Source organism: Condylostylus longicornis, unplaced genomic scaffold (genome assembly GCF_029603195.1).
Source record: "Condylostylus longicornis isolate FDR11 unplaced genomic scaffold, ASM2960319v2 ptg000038l, whole genome shotgun sequence".
In the NCBI taxonomy this organism is placed as follows: Eukaryota; Metazoa; Arthropoda; class Insecta; order Diptera; family Dolichopodidae; genus Condylostylus; species Condylostylus longicornis.
The window spans coordinates 11,776,631-11,794,588 of record NW_026578007.1 but is presented as its reverse complement, the minus strand read 5'-3'; the positions used below and the strand labels follow the sequence as shown (position 1 = coordinate 11,794,588).

Below are 17,958 nucleotides of genomic sequence, written 5' to 3'. Positions count from 1 at the left end.
AGGGGTGGTTGGCCGTGGGAATTTACTATTATTATTATTAATAATATAAATTTTATCGCTTCTGTGTTATTCCTTTAGTTTTTGTTGCATTTATTTAAAAAAATATAAAAAAAAATAATAAAACAAAAATAAAAAAAATTATTAATGATAATAATAGTAAAAAATTAATAGAAGCCTCCTCCGCGTGCGGGTTGGGGAGGGGTGGTTGGCCGTGGGAATTTACTATTATTATTATTAATAATATAAATTTTATCGCTTTTGTGTTATTCCTTTAGTTTTTGTTGCATTTATTTAAAAAAATATAAAAAAAAATTAAAAAACAAAAATAAAAAAAAAATCGTGGAATCTGCTACCAAAGAATGTCCAATTTACAAGCTCTAACATATCTCTAAAGTTTGCCGTTTTGTCAAGGGTAAAGTAAACTCAAGTTACACGTCAGTCGAAATGGAGCTACTGAATATGAATAAGCATTTAACGGTTGATAAATTTTAAAAAAAATTTTATAACTAGAAAATGGAAAACACGCCAAACAGGAATTTGTAATGAAGTTGAAAGTCATCGGCAGTCCTAGAGTATGAAGATATAAAAATCTCTCAGTATCTAATTAATCAGAAATCAAAAAAAATGTTCTCTTATATAAAAAAAAAATTATTTAGTTCCGACATTTACTAAATTATTTGCAAGTTTTTTAATTAGAGTTACCGTATAGTACGTTGCACTAGCTATGCATTTTAGAAAAAATTTAAGGAGCTGGAAGCCGAAAACTGGACAAAATTAAAAATTATTTTATTTCTATAAAGTATTAGCTAAAATTGCATAAATGCAGGGGCATTAAACAATACTAAAATCCTTATTAAATTTTATAAATATAAATGAAATTAAATAAAACTACGAAAATAAAAAGTTTATTATGTTGAGGATTCATAAAGACTCTTAACTAATTTTCTTTTTTAGAATTTAAGCTCTGCTACTAATTTGTTGATGAGAGTTATGAAAGTTATAGCTTGAGTTCGTTTTGTTTCTCAGAAAAATTATTTTTGAAATTATAAGACATCAATTGCAATATTAAACTATTTTTCTCTCTATCTCTATTATTGTGTTCTATCACCAAACTTGTGTGGCTAAAAATTGAAAACTGAACTTATAAATTACTTTTTTTCCAATTTTTAAGATTTATTTTTATTTTATTATATTCGAGGAGCTTTTCTTCAATAGGAAACTATAAGTCTGTGTTAACAAAAAGAAAAAGATACTAGGGCGGCTGACGAATTTTCTAATCACTGTCAATTATTATAAGAAATATTTTAAAAATCATATTGTTGAGAACAAAAATTTGTATATTCTTCCTATAGTATATTCACTTCACAAATTCTTAAATTTACGTATTTTCTTTAAGAAATTAAAAAAAATGTTGCTTCCGTCAATGATAAAAATTTGTTGATAGTAGATTTTAAAATAAAATTTTACTTAATAATATGAAAAATTTTTATTTGTTTTAATTCTGGTATTTGCTCCCAGTGGTTTTGAAATAAATGGTTTTAGCTCTTGCCATGTTTTGAAATTTCTATTGTTGTTAAGCTAAAATAATGATAAATTATTAGGTAATGAAGGGCATAATAATAATATTAAAAAGTTAACTTTTACAAAATTTTCCAAAACAAAAACCAGAAACTATTAAGACATCTATATAATATATATGTATGTACATATTATATATGTATGTAAGTGCAAATCTTCAGATTATAAAAGTTTGTTCTTGTAATTTTTCTTGTTAATTAATTACGTGTGTGTTCACAAAAAATCTTCAGAAAAATGGAAATTTGAGATTTTTTCAATAACAGCTATTCGAAATTTGGTTTTTCCATAGGCTCATTTAAATTTAAATCCTTGTATATAGGCACCAATTATTGAAAATTACAAAAATTGTACTTTTCCTTCATTGTTTCTCCATTTTGTTTTGCAAAATAATATTATTTGAGTTGAAAATCTAAAATTAGAAAGGCAATTTTGAAAAAAAATTAAACAAAATCCTATGTTTATGAAAATTTATTTTCATTTATGAAAAAAAATATTTTGTTGAAAATAATTCCAATTTATTGACATATTGAATTTTTTTTACTAGTAAAGTTTGATTAAAAAATTTTTGTATTCAATTATATGAAAATTTTTATAAGAAAAATTTTTTGATCGCAGCAATTTTTTGACATCGAAAATTGTATATAAAGGGCACCAAATTTTTATTTTGTCAGTATGAGAAAATATTTTAGAAGGAGGAGTGCGGTAAATATTTTCTCTGATTAAATTATGCATTTTTATGCATTTATAAATTGCAAAATAATTTAAAAAAATATTTTAGCGATTTATGAATGCATAAATGATAAAAATAAATATTTTTTTTATATTTTAATTATAAATTTAAGGGATTGAAATTTCATTTTTGAAAATCCCCTAAATTTATAATATTTTGTTAGGAAAAAATTGTTTTCCTTATTTTTTATAAGAAAATCAACAAAAATTTGTAATTTTAGTGAAAAAAAATTTATGTAAGAATAAAAAAATAAAATCTACATTTTTTATTCTTATATTTTTTTCTTTTTTGAAAAAAAATTTTTTTTGTTCATTTCTCAATGACTATTCACAAAAAAATTTTTTTTCATAACAATTTTTTTAAACTTACTCTTCTCAATTTTTTTAATAAAAACTTACCAAATTGTAATTATCGTTTTCATTTTTTTTTTTTAGAAAATGGAAACTATATATTTGGTAAGTGTCATTTCACTTATTTTATTTGCCTTTTTATATATAATTTATAAATTTATCCGTCGTAGCGCGTTTGGCTATTATTTTTATAAATTTATTTCCTTCCATAGCGTGGACCCTTTAACTGTTCTTGAGAATGGCACTGTACCATTCAAAGGCGTGCGGTATGTTAGATTGTCTGATCAGGAGTATTCGGTTAACTGTTCGAGATCCTCTTCCCGTACCATTAGTCTTGAAGAGGGTTTTCTAATGACAGATAACCAAACTTGCGTTCAAAACGGCATTGTAAATGAGGAGGTACAATGTCCAAATATTTTGACGGGCCTTGATCTTGACGATAGCCCATATCGATATTATACGCTTACACCACCTGGTAGCGTTGACGGTGACTGTTCAAACGAACTGGACAATTCGGGTTTTGTTGAAGATGAGCCGGTTCCCAATCCACAATTATATGCGGATTATAGTTTGGCCTTCGACAGCCTTGATGACAACGACTATGACGAGATCTATGTGTCCGTGTCTTTTCCGGCACCGGCACCTAATTTTACGCGAACAACGAGTTTTTCAAGTTTCTTTTTAAAAGGAAAAAGAAACTTGAGGCCCGATTACGAAGTCAATAACGAATTTTTCGACGCGGACCGCGCCATTAGCTGGCCAAAGTAAGCGTTCTTATACCGCGCATTACGATGATTGCGATTTTCTATTGCGTTTTGCATATGCTTTTTTGTTTTTCATTAGTATTTTAGTTAATATTGCTTTTGTGTTAATGGTTCATTTTTGATTGCTTTTATTATAAAAAAAAAATATCAAAAAAAAATTAAAAAACAAAAATAAAAAAAAAATATAAAACAAAAATAAAAAAAATTAAATTATTAATGATAATAATAGTAAAAAACTAATAGAAGCCTCCTCCGCATGCGGGTTGGGGAGGGGTGGTTGGCCGTGGGAATTTACTATTATTATTATTAATAGTATAAATTTTATCGCTTTTGTGTTATTCCTTTAGTTTTTGTTGCATTTATTTAAAAAAATATAAAAAAAAAAATAAAGCAAAAATAGAAAAAAATTATTAATGATAATAATAGTAAAAAATTAATAGAAGCCTCCTCCACGTGCGGGTTGGGGAGGGGTGGTTGGCCGGCGGAATTTACTATTATTATTATTAATAATATAAGTTTTATCGCTTTTGTGTTATTCCTTTAGTTTTTGTTGCATTTATTTAAAAAAATATAAAAAAAAAAATAAAGCAAAAATAGAAAAAAATTATTAATGATAATAATAGTAAAAAATTAATAGAAGCCTCCTCCGCGTGCAGGTTGGGGAGGGGTGGTTGGCCGTGGGAAATTACTATTATTATTATTAATAATATGAATTTTATCGCTTCTGAGTTATTCCTTTAGTTTTTGTTGCTTTTATTTAAAAAAATATAAAAAAAAAAGAATAAAAAAAATTTTTTAATGATAATAATAGTAAAAAATTAATAGAAGCCTCCTCCGCGTGCGGGTTGGGGAGGGGTGGTTGGCCGTGGGAACTTACTATTATTATTATTAATAATATAAATTTTATCGCTTCTGTGTTATTTCTTTAGTTTTTGTTGCATTTATTTAAAAAAATATAGAAAAAAATAATAAAACAAAAATAAAAAAATTATTAATGATAATAACAGTAAAAAATTAATAGAAGCCTCCTCCGCGTGCGGGTTGGGGAGGGGTGGTTGGCCGTGGGAATTTACTATTATTATTATTAATAATATAAATTTTATCGCTTTTGTGTTATTCCTTTAGTTTTTGTTGCATTTATTTAAAAAAATATAAAAAAAAAAATAAAGCAAAAATAGAAAAAAATTATTAATGATAATAATAGTAAAAAATTAATAGAAGCCTCCTCCACGTGCGGGTTGGGGAGGGGTGGTTGGCCGGCGGAATTTACTATTATTATTATTAATAATATAAGTTTTATCGCTTTTGTGTTATTCCTTTAGTTTTTGTTGCATTTATTTAAAAAAATATAAAAAAAAAAATAAAGCAAAAATAGAAAAAAATTATTAATGATAATAATAGTAAAAAATTAATAGAAGCCTCCTCCACGTGCGGGTTGGGGAGGGGTGGTTGGCCGGCGAAATTTACTATTATTATTATTAATAATATAAATTTTATCGCTTCTGTGTTATTCCTTTAGTTTTTGTTGCATTTATTTAAAAAAATATAGAAAAAAATAATAAAACAAAAATAAAAAAAATTATTAATGATAATAACAGTAAAAAATTAATAGAAGCCTCCTCCGCGTGCGGGTTGGGGAGGGGTGGTTGGCCGTGGGAATTTACTATTATTATTATTAATAATATAAATTTTATCGCTTCTGTGTTATTCCTTTAGTTTTTGTTGCATTTATTTAAAAAAATATAAAAAAAAATTAAAAAACAAAAATAAAAAAAAAATCGTGGAATCTGCTACCAAAGAATGTCCAATTTACAAGCTCTAACATATCTCTAAAGTTTGCCGTTTTGTCAAGGGTAAAGTAAACTCAAGTTACACGTCAGTCGAAATGGAGCTACTGAATATGAATAAGCATTTAACGGTTTATAAAGTTTAAAAAATTTCATAACTAGAAAATGGAAAACACGCCAAACAGGAATTTGTAATGAAGTTGAAAGTCATCGGCAGTCCTAGAGTATGAAGATATAAAAATCTCTCAGTATCTAATTAATCAGAAATCAAAAAAAATGTTCTCTTATATAAAAAAAAAATTATTTAGTTCCGACATTTACTAAATTATTTGCAAGTTTTTTAATTAGAGTTACCGTATAGTACGTTGCACTAGCTATGCATTTTAGAAAAAATTTAAGGAGCTGGAAGACCAAAACTGGACAAAATTAAAAACTATTTTATTTCTATAAAGTATTAGCTAAAATTGCATAAACGCAGGGGCATTAAACAATACTAAAATCCTTATTAAATTTTATAAATATAAATGAAATTAAATAAAACTACGAAAATAAAAAGTTTATTATGTTGAGGATTCATAAAGACTCTTAACTAATTTTCTTTTTTAGAATTTAAGCTCTGCTACTAATTTGTTGATGAGAGTTATGAAAGTTATAGCTTGAGTTCGTTTTGTTTCTCAGAAAAATTATTTTTGAAATTATAAGACATCAATTGCAATATTAAACTATTTTTCTCTCTATCTCTATTATTGTGTTCTATCACCAAACTTGTGTGGCTAAAAATTGAAAACTGAACTTATAAATTACTTTTTTTCCAATTTTTAAGATTTATTTTTATTTTATTATATTCGAGGAGCTTTTCTTCAATAGGAAACTATAAGTCTGTGTTAACAAAAAGAAAAAGATACTAGGGCGGCTGACGAATTTTCTAATCACTGTCAATTATTATAAGAAATATTTTAAAAATCATATTGTTGAGAACAAAAATTTGTATATTCTTCCTATAGTATATTCACTTCACAAGTTCTTAAATTTACGTATTTTCTTTAAGAAATTAAAAAAAATGTTGCTTCCGTCAATGATAAAAATTTGTTGATAGTAGATTTTAAAATAAAATTTTGCTTAATAATATGAAAAATTTTTCTTTGTTTTAATTCTGGTATTTGCTCCCAGTGGTTTTGAAATAAATTTAATTGATAAAAATGGTTTTAGCTCTTGCCATGTTTTGAAATTTCTATTGTTGTTAAGCTAAAATAATGATAAATTATTAGGTAATGAAGGGCATAATAATAATATTAAAAAGTTAACTTTTACAAAATTTTCCAAAACAAAAACCAGAAACTATTAAGACATCTATATAATATATACATATGTATGTACATATTATATATGTATGTAAGTGCAAATCTTCAGATTATAAAAGTTTGTTCTTGTAATTTTTCTTGTTAATTAATTACGTGTGTGTTCACAAAAAATCTTCAGAAAAATGGAAATTTGAGATTTTTTCAATAACAGCTATTCGAAATTTGGTTTTTCCATAGGCTCATTTAAATTTAAATCCTTGTATATAGGCACCAATTATTGAAAATTACAAAAATTGTACTTTTCCTTCATTGTTTCTCCATTTTGTTTTGCAAAATAATATTATTTGAGTTGAAAATCTAAAATTAGAAAGGCAATTTTGAAAAAAAATTAAACAAAATCCTATGTTTATGAAAATTTATTTTCATTTATGAAAAAAAATATTTTGTTGAAAATAATTCCAATTTATTGACATATTGAATTTTTTTTACTAGTAAAGTTTGATTAAAAAATTTTTGTATTCAATTATATGAAAATTTTTATAAGAAAAATTTTTTGATCGCAGCAATTTTTTGACATCGAAAATTGTATATAAAGGGCAACAAATTTTTATTTTGTCAGTATGAGAAAATATTTTAGAAGGAGGAGTGCGGTAAATATTTTCTCTGATTAAATTATGCATTTTTATGCATTTATAAATTGCAAAATAATTTAAAAAAATATTTTAGCGATTTATGAATGCATAAATGATAAAAATAAATATTTTTTTTATATTTTAATTATAAATTTAAGGGATTGAAATTTCATTTTTGAAAATCCCCTAAATTTATAATATTTTGTTAGGAAAAAATTGTTTTCCTTATTTTTTATAAGAAAATCAACAAAAATTTGTAATTTTAGTGAAAAAAAATTTATGTAAGAATAAAAAAATAAAATCTACATTTTTTATTCTTATATTTTTTTCTTTTTTGAAAAAAAATTTTTTTTGTTCATTTCTCAATGACTATTCACAAAAAAATTTTTTTTCATAACAATTTTTTTAAACTTACTCTTCTCAATTTTTTTAATAAAAACTTACCAAATTGTAATTATCATTTTCATTTTTTTTTTTTAGAAAATGGAAACTATATATTTGGTAAGTGTCATTTCACTTATTTTATTTGCCTTTTTATATACAATTTATAAATTTATCCGTCGTAGCGCGTTTGGCTATTATTTTGATAGACGCGTACGTAAATTTATTTCCTTCCATAGCGTGGACGCTTTAACTGTTCTTGAGAATGGCACTGTACCATTCAAAGGCGTGCGATATGTTAGATTGTCTGATCAGGAGTATTCGATTAACTGTTCGAGATCCTCTTCCCGTACCATTAGTCTTGAAGAGGGTTTTCTAATGACAGATAACCAAACTTGCGTTCAAAACGGCATTGTAAATGAGGAGGTACAATGTCCAAATATTTTGACGGGCCTTGATCTTGACGATAGCCCATATCGATATTATACGCTTACACCACCTGGTAGCGTTGACGGTGACTGTTCAAACGAACTGGACAATTCGGGTTTTGTTGAAGATGAGCCGGTTCCCAATCCACAATTATATGCGGATTATAGTTTGGCCTTCGACAGCCTTGATGACAACGACTGTGACGAGATCTATGTGTCCGTGTCTTTTCCGGCACCGGCACCTAATTTTACGCGAACAACGAGTTTTTCAAGTTTCTTTTTAAAAGGAAAAAGAAACTTGAGGCCCGATTACGAAGTCAATAACGAATTTTTCGACGCGGACCGCGCCATTAGCTGGCCAAAGTAAGCGTTCTTATACCGCGCATTACGATGATTGCGATTTTCTATTGCGTTTTGCATATGCTTTTTTGTTTTTCATTAGTATTTTAGTTAATATTGCTTTTGTGTTAATGGTTCATTTTTGATTGCTTTTATTATAAAAAAAAAATATCAAAAAAAAATTAAAAAACAAAAATAAAAAAAAAATATAAAACAAAAATAAAAAAAATTAAATTATTAATGATAATAATAGTAAAAAATTAATAGAAGCCTCCTCCGCGTGCAGGTTGGGGAGGGGTGGTTGGCCGTGGGAAATTACTATTATTATTATTAATAATATGAATTTTATCGCTTCTGAGTTATTCCTTTAGTTTTTGTTGCTTTTATTTAAAAAAATATAAAAAAAAAAGAATAAAAAAAATTTTTTAATGATAATAATAGTAAAAAATTAATAGAAGCCTCCTCCGCGTGCGGGTTGGGGAGGGGTGGTTGGCCGTGGGAACTTACTATTATTATTATTAATAATATAAATTTTATCGCTTCTGTGTTATTCCTTTAGTTTTTGTTGCATTTATTTAAAAAAATATAAAAAAAAAAGAATAAAAAAAAATTTTTAATGATAATAATAGTAAAAAATTAATAGAAGCCTCCTCCGCGTGCGGGTTGGGGAGGGGTGGTTGGCCGTGGGAACTTACTATTATTATTATTAATAATATAAATTTTATCGCTTCTGTGTTATTCCTTTAGTTTTTGTTGCATTTATTTAAAAAAATATAAAAAAAAAAGAATAAAAAAAAATTTTTAATGATAATAATAGTAAAAAATTAATAGAAGCCTCCTCCGCGTGCGGGTTGGGGAGGGGTGGTTGGCCGTGGGAACTTACTATTATTATTATTAATAATATAAATTTTATCGCTTCTGTGTTATTCCTTTAGTTTTTTTGCATTTATTTAAAAAAATGTAAGAAAAAAAGAATAAAAAAAAATTTTTAATGATAATAATAGTAAAAAATTAATAGAAGCCTCCTCCGCGTGCGGGTTGGGGAGGGGTGGTTGGCCGTAGGAACTTACTATTATTATTATTAATAATATAAATTTTATCGCTTCTGTGTTATTCCTTTAGTTTTTGTTGCATTTATTTAAAAAAATATAAAAAAAAAAGAATAAAAAAAAATTTTTAATGATAATAATAGTAAAAAATTAATAGAAGCCTCCTCCGCGTGCGGGTTGGGGAGGGGTGGTTGGCCGTGGGAACTTACTATTATTATTATTAATAATATAAATTTTATCGCTTCTGTGTTATTCCTTTAGTTTTTGTTGCATTTATTTAAAAAAATATAAAAAAAAAAGAATAAAAAAAAATTTTTAATGATAATAATAGTAAAAAATTAATAGAAGCCTCCTCCGCGTGCGGGTTGGGGAGGGGTGGTTGGCCGTGGGAACTTACTATTATTATTATTAATAATATAAATTTTATCGCTTCTGTGTTATTCCTTTAGTTTTTGTTGCATTTATTTAAAAAAATATAAAAAAAAAAGAATAAAAAAAAATTTTTAATGATAATAATAGTAAAAAATTAATAGAAGCCTTCTCCGCGTGCGGGTTGGGGAGGGGTGGTTGGCCGTGGGAACTTACTATTATTATTATTAATAATATAAATTTTATCGCTTCTGTGTTATTCCTTTAGTTTTTGTTGCATTTATTTAAAAAAATATAAAAAAAAAAGAATAAAAAAAAATTTTTAATGATAATAATAGTAAAAAATTAATAGAAGCCTTCTCCGCGTGCGGGTTGGGGAGGGGTGGTTGGCCGTGGGAACTTACTATTATTATTATTAATAATATAAATTTTATCGCTTTTGTGTTATTCCTTTAGTTTTTGTTGCATTTATTTAAAAAAATATAAAAAAACATAAAAAACAAAATTAAAAAAAAATTAATAATGATAATAATAGTAAAAAATTAATAGAAGCGTCCTCCGCGTGCGGGTTGGGGAGGGGTGGTTGGCCGTGGGAACTTACTATTATTATTATTAATAATATAAATTTTATCGCTTCTGTGTTATTCCTTTAGTTTTTGTTGCATTTATTTAAAAAAATATAAAAAAAAAAGAATAAAAAAAAATTTTTAATGATAATAATAGTAAAAAATTAATAGAAGCCTCCTCCGCGTGCGGGTTGGGGAGGGGTGGTTGGCCGTAGGAACTTACTATTATTATTATTAATAATATAAATTTTATCGCTTCTGTGTTATTCCTTTAGTTTTTTTGCATTTATTTAAAAAAATGTAAGAAAAAAAGAATAAAAAAAAATTTTTAATGATAATAATAGTAAAAAATTAATAGAAGCCTCCTCCGCGTGCGGGTTGGGGAGGGGTGGTTGGCCGTAGGAACTTACTATTATTATTATTAATAATATAAATTTTATCGCTTCTGTGTTATTCCTTTAGTTTTTGTTGCATTTATTTAAAAAAATATAAAAAAAAAAGAATAAAAAAAAATTTTTAATGATAATAATAGTAAAAAATTAATAGAAGCCTCCTCCGCGTGCGGGTTGGGGAGGGGTGGTTGGCCGTGGGAACTTACTATTATTATTATTAATAATATAAATTTTATCGCTTCTGTGTTATTCCTTTAGTTTTTGTTGCATTTATTTAAAAAAATATAAAAAAAAAAGAATAAAAAAAAATTTTTAATGATAATAATAGTAAAAAATTAATAGAAGCCTCCTCCGCGTGCGGGTTGGGGAGGGGTGGTTGGCCGTGGGAACTTACTATTATTATTATTAATAATATAAATTTTATCGCTTTTGTGTTATTCCTTTAGTTTTTGTTGCATTTATTTAAAAAAATATAAAAAAACATAAAAAACAAAATTAAAAAAAAATTAATAATGATAATAATAGTAAAAAATTAATAGAAGCCTCCTTCCGTGCGGGTTGGGGAGGGGTTTTTGGGCTTGGGAACTTACTGTTATTATTATTTATATTATAAATATTACTAATAACATCCCCCGAATTTAATCGTACGGGGTAGTGTTAATTGTGAATGGGCCGGATTTAAAATATATGTTGCAAGCTTCTCTTACGGTCAACAATATTTGTGCAGCTGAAGAGGCTATTTTATTCGTGTACGAAACATAGAACACCTAAAATATCATGTTTCAAAAAACCCTAGAACAAATATGTAATAAAAATGCAATCTTGTTCGCGACTATTAGGCTAGGAACAATAATAAAAGATTTATTATTATGCGTGGTTGGTTAATCTTAGTAAATTTTTTATAAATGTTATATTGTTATAATATTAAATGATCAAGTTATTTGAAACTCACCTATGCTTTTATGTTTTTCCTAATGAACCGACCGCCTGAAAAAGAAAGAAAAAAAGGAATTTTAATAATAAAATTAATTGTTTTCAATTAAAATTAAAATTTGAGTCCTTTGTTTCAATTAATTTTTTGCTATATTTGACTCATTTATAAATTATTTATAAAGTGCCAGAACATTATGTGAAAATGGTTGAATTCATCGATTAAGTGAATAAAAATAAATAAGTATGCCGGTTACCGTTAGCCTTTTGCTTTTACAAAAATTTTTGAAGTGCTTGTAGTTTTGGAAATGAAATTCTCTGAAAATTAAAATTTTACTTATTTATAGAACCAATAACTTGGATATGGGTTGACGTGAAAAAAAAAATTTCTTTTCAAGATAATAAATAAGTGTTTCGAAATCTCGTAAACTCCAGACTTCTGCCACTTATTAACTTTAATATAAGTAAATGTCAAAGTCAGTTGTGTTGTGACAGACGAAATATTTCGTTACATTTCTGCGTTTGCCAAATTTAAAAAATTTTTGCTTTTTTCGATATAATAAATAGTCAATACTCGTATTAACGGCACATTTAAGATTTTCAGAATCTATAATTTTTAGGTGGGGGGTGTTAATAGTTAAAATTGTTGTCTTCTACAGAAATAAATTTCTATTAAAGATCTATTTCCATGTAATCTTTACTTTGATTTCAGCTTTCTATCTTAAATGGTGTAGAAGTTTCGTAAATAACGGTTTCTTGTCATCAAAAAATTTCTAATTAGCCATTCGATCACCATTCATTCTAAGGGTATGTAGTTGTAATTACGATATTCTAATTTTTTGCATTACCTGTTAAAGAAAATAATTTAACAAGATTTTTTTTTTCCAATTCGAACAAGGAAAAAAGAAATGTGCTACTTTCCTAACCGATTACCATAAAAATTTCATGTGGAATTAAGATTTTTTTAATTAAATTTTTTATTTTAATGAAAGTATTTGCATAATAATGCACAAAATATTTTATATTCTTTGAGAAATTTTACAACAAGAATATAAAAAACTCGTACTTGATAAAGCACATTGTAAAGATTATCGTGCTTGAGCATGGTTAACAATAGGGAAATGCCAACACTTAAATTACTTAGCATTTATTATTTTTTTTTTTTAATATTATATAAATTATGTATTTAATTTAAAATATTTAAAAAAAATTAATTTATATTTTATTATATAGGTATTATTAATTTGAATTAATCTTTTGAATACACAAAATTAAATGTAACAATTTTTTTTAAATTAAAATTTGTGGTTATTTTTAAAATTTCCAAAAATTTTATTTAATTATTTTAAAATTAAATAATTTAGTGGAATAACATTTTGTAGAATTCTAAGTTGATTTTATTTCAGAAGGTCAAATTTATGATTGGAAAATTTTTGAACACAAAATACAAAACCTTAACATGCAGATTTTTTGACACTTTTCCTATTAACATAGATGAAAACCAATTTTAAAGATTAATTAAAATTTAATTCATGTTTATTTCAATTGTTTCTGAAAACTTACGGACATTTCGACTTACCAAGTTTTTCTTTTATAGAAACCACTGTACTTTTTTTTTCATAAAGTATTGTGGAAAAAATTCATAAAATTCAACATATACTCCTTATAGTTGGGGTTCACACAACCATAAATTTTTATTTTTTCTTTTTTATTTTTCAAATTTTATTTAGTCTTGAAGGCGAAGGATAAACCAACATTATATAAATAAAGCTTAATAAGTCAATATTAAAAAAATAATGAGTTTTATAAAAAGCAAAATGTAAACAAAAAAAAACAAAAAATAAAAAATTAATTTCATTAAATAAACGAATGTTTTTACTTGGTTAGTTATGGAATACAAGAATAACTAATTTATTTTTGATATTTATTTAAAACGAGAATACAGGTAGAATTGACCCTGTAAACGTAATGATACCCGTATAAATGAATGATTTTAGGTGCTGTTTGTTAATTTTCATATTATTCTACATGTATACTAATGCGTTTTTTATTTGTTTATGCAAAATTTTATAATAATATAAGACCAAATGATTTTTGAACTTGTATAGCAGCTACCACCACAAGTCAAGAAATTTCAATTATAGTTTAATCAAATATAAGAGCTATAATGCAATTTCAATACTGTAAATTCTATAATTTCTGAGATCTGTTCAAATAATGTTTAAAGTTGTATGGTAGCTATAATAAGCGCTCATGATATTTTAACACCTTTTACCGAAAATAATTCCAATTTTACCATATTTGCTTTTAAAACGTTTACCTGAACCATTACCTCGATGATATTCAATTTAAATAGCATTCCGAAATTTACTAGTGTACACCATTTTTGAAAAATTCGTGAGTTTAGCTCAATTAGTTCTTGAGTTATTGTTGGGACAGGCCGCCGGACAGACTTGCAAATGAAAAAACATGGTTAAATAAATTCGGAATTCGATGCTGATCAAAGACATACACTTATTTCTATATCTTAGACGATTATTTCTTATAGCGTTACAAACAGTATGGCAAATTTATAATACTCTTCGAACATACATTTGTATGGGTACAATGAAAATAAAAATAAAAAACGCGAAAATTTACTAAAAAAAATTTTTTTATTTGTCAAAAAATAATTTGTTAGTCAAAAAAGGTAACACTATAAAAGCACGTAATAAAAATAATAATAAAAAAAAAAATTAAATATTAAAGCGTGAATAAATCCTTGACATTTTCTTTTCTGTTTCGCTCTTAGTATTTTTTCACTTTTTTTGTGAGTTTTTCTTTAAAATTTTTTTCTCATTTCTTTTACTAAACTCTCATATACTTTACTAGTTCCAAAAAGTTTAATATTAAAGTGTTAAAATAATGCAAAACTTTTATTTCAATTTCTGATTTTTTGCTGCTGTTCCTGTATTTAAAAATATTCAAAAGAAAATAATTAGATTTATTATTTTAATACTAGCAATATTTTAATTTTTAAATTTAATATGAGATCCTTTTTCTTTCCACTCATTGTTCCATAATAAATTTTCCATCGATTTTATTTTCAAAGTAAGAAAATTAAAAGTTTGTTCTTTAACAATGTTCACCCAATTTTTGAATTGTATTTACAGTGCATAGAAATTAAAGCAAGTATATGTAAGGAACAAAAATTAGTTCTCAACAATTTTGTTTGATTTGAAGAGTTTTCACAAAAAAAAATTCATTTACAAAATAATTTAAATATAAATATTGAAATTAATTATAGATTGTAATTTAAAATGAAAAAGAGAGCCGCAAAAGGTTACAGTTTGTTAAGATTCTTATTAAAATATTTTACGAATGAAAAAGAGAGAAAGAAGGTTAAAAAACAAAAACAAGTAAAATGAGGTAGTACTCGTAGTTCAGAAAAAATCACGTAAGCCCGAATGTTAGCGAATATATTGTAAATTTGAAAATTTTCCCTAAAACCTGGAATTTTCTGTTCTTCCAGGAAAGAAAACTGAATATTTTTGAATTTCCTACAACTTGTTACTTTTTAGCATTGTTGAATAGCTGAATCGTATTATCAAAGTAAATACATCGAAAAACGTTATTTTTTTGATAGCTGCGAATTCCACTTTTGTTAAAGTGCTTTAACATTTCTTACCATACTTCCAAGTACATTGATAATTTTCAAGTATTTTCGTATTTAAAATCACTGTTAATTTCAATTTCCATAATTTTTGCTGTTTCAAGATTAATAAAACTAACAGAATCTTTGAATTCCGGAAACTCATTAGCCAGCATAATCAGTTTGGAAATAATTGTATCATATTGAATATTATTATTGCTTCCTGTAACTTTTAGGTTAACTTCTTGTATATAAGTTTTTGTGAAAATTAGGCGCACATATGTGACAATGAAATTGGGCTGATTCATTTTCATTTTAAGTTTTATATATTTTCTTAATAATTTTTGAATATTTTAAATTAATTCGTTTGTTGCACATGTCACACAGTAAACTTAAATCTTCATCATCACTCGATACAAGATTATGTGTACAAGTTGTACACTTCGAAGATGCCGTAAATCGGGCAATTGAATATATTTTATTTTTCTGCATTACAGTAATCTTAATTTTACAAAAAAAAGGAATTTATATATTCAACTATGCTCAAAAATATTGAAAATAATAACAGACAGTGAATTCCAACTCTTACATGCAATAAAGTTCAATTTTAGAAAGTAATTTTTAAAATTTTAATTAGTTTGGAGTTTTAAATTTCGACACAATACAATATCGTATTTAGTTTTGAATATACCGTAAATTTTTAATTATGTACATAGTAGCTATATATACAATAAGAAAATTACAATTTACGGGAAACAAAAAAATTTCTATCACAACATTTACTAATAATTAAAGAAAATTATAAAAATTCATATTATGCCCCCGAAAGTATGCAATTTTTTTTAAATTTTCATAAATGACCTGAAATTAAAACTTTTGAGCCTGAAACCTGAAATTAAGCTTTTGAATCTTATAGAATACCTAGCTAATACCAGAAATATTATACTAAAAATCTAATACCAGAAATATTATACTAAAAATTTGAATCAATATTCAGTTAAAAGCAATGTTAGGCTTAAAAATACATTTTTCAATTAGATTAAATTTAAGCTCCAAAATTTTATTAAATTAAAGTATTCTCAGATAAGAAATAATTAGTAGTTATTGGAATTCACTTAAAAATCTATACAGGGTGATTCTGAAAGGTATACAACAGCATATTCCACTGGTTATAGGGTCGAAAATGGGTAAGACATTTGTTCCGAACTGGGTGCCAAATCTCAAGGGTTTCCGAGTTCTAGGCATTTTGAAGAATTTTCATGAAATTTTTACTTATCCAAGTTTTTTTGATTATAACTTCCGTTTTGAAAAAGATGGAGACTTTAAACAAGCAATTTCTCAAAGGTCTAGTAAAGGGCTTAAAATAAACATGTTGCTGGATTCTGTATTTTATGTATCTTCGGAATACAAAGCATTCAAACTTTAGGGAAAATCAAATTTTTCCATTGTTTTATTTTTTCAGCTTTTTCTAACTAGATAATTTCTCTAGATAATGGTTCGATTCTCTAACCAATGGAATATGTTGTTGTATACCTTTCAGAATCACCCTGTATAGTTAATTAAAATGTTTGAGTATAATATGAATTGAAATATTGTGATAAAATGATGGTGTGGTTTGAGCGAAATTCCATGAATTAGGTACAAAAATTTTGAATAAAACCTTAATATTTAGGGAATAAAATTCTTTCTATTTCCTCATTGAACAGAAAATTAAAATAAAAGGATTATTTTTCAGTTTAAAGATATACGTGTGCAAAAAAAAAAAAAACAAAATTAATACGAAAAACCAAATAACCTGTAAGAAAAAAAGACGCAACATAAAATTTATAACGAAAGATTAAAACCAAAACAAAAAAAAAAACATTTTTAACATACTTAGCGGGAAATTTTTCAGGTTTACCATAAAGTGTTAAAAGTGCTTATAGCCATTTTGATTTTTTTGGGAAAAGGGACTGAGTTCACAAGAAGAAAAATAAAAAAAAATACAGAATAAGAACAAAATGAATTTTTTTATGTTCTACAAGAATCAGCGCGATTAATTTGCTAGCGGGGTGATTTATTTTATTGTTTTGATTGGAATTGGTTGTGAAAAATCGATTGGCGATTTCTTGACACTGAAAACTTCAGATGCACTTTATCAAAAAATAGTAAATTTGATTTTTTGTGTTTACACCTCATATTCTATCGAGCTTAAAAAAATACTCTATATAGAAGAAAATTTAGGGAAAAATATGAAGATTACAAAAGAATAAATAATGTAGAGTGTTTCCTTTTTCTGTGCCGCTCTTCCTTCAGTTTTTGGGTCTCACACTTACGCGTTATAGCTCGGGTCTCGATGAAATTACAAATGAAATAAATTTGAAGAAATTTAAAGTTACTCATATCAAGGCTGTATGTCATTGTTTTCAAAGAATATTTTAATTTGCAAAATATTACCAAGTTAGGTTGTTTTTGACGGGAAATAAGATCCAGAATTTCGAATTTCATTTACAGGAATCTCAGTAACATATCGCAACAGGTATTAAATGTAATATAAAAGTACAAGTGAAATCAAAAGTAAACTAATAAAGGTAGAGTTGACCGTATCAACTAGGTTGTTTTGTATGGTATTTAACTAAACTTGAATTTTGAATGGCCGCTGTAACTAAATTTGCGGCAGTGAAGTTAAACTATTGAATAGTTCGTATTTTTATTGTAGTTCGTGTTTGTGTTAAGATACAATAATACAAAA

At 25.8% G+C, this 17,958-nt stretch overlaps 1 protein-coding gene across 1 annotated transcript in view; it reads right to left on the bottom strand.

Annotated features, from left to right (window-relative positions):
- The window catches only part of LOC129608994 (putative uncharacterized protein DDB_G0277255), a 109,928-nt gene that overhangs the window by 60,754 nt on the left and 31,216 nt on the right, over window positions 1-17,958 (bottom strand). Inside the window, exon 2 of the mRNA XM_055520815.1 lies at window positions 11,619-11,653. The gene's annotated coding sequence lies outside the window, so the exon portion shown is untranslated. The remainder of the gene's footprint in view (window positions 1-11,618; window positions 11,654-17,958) is intronic.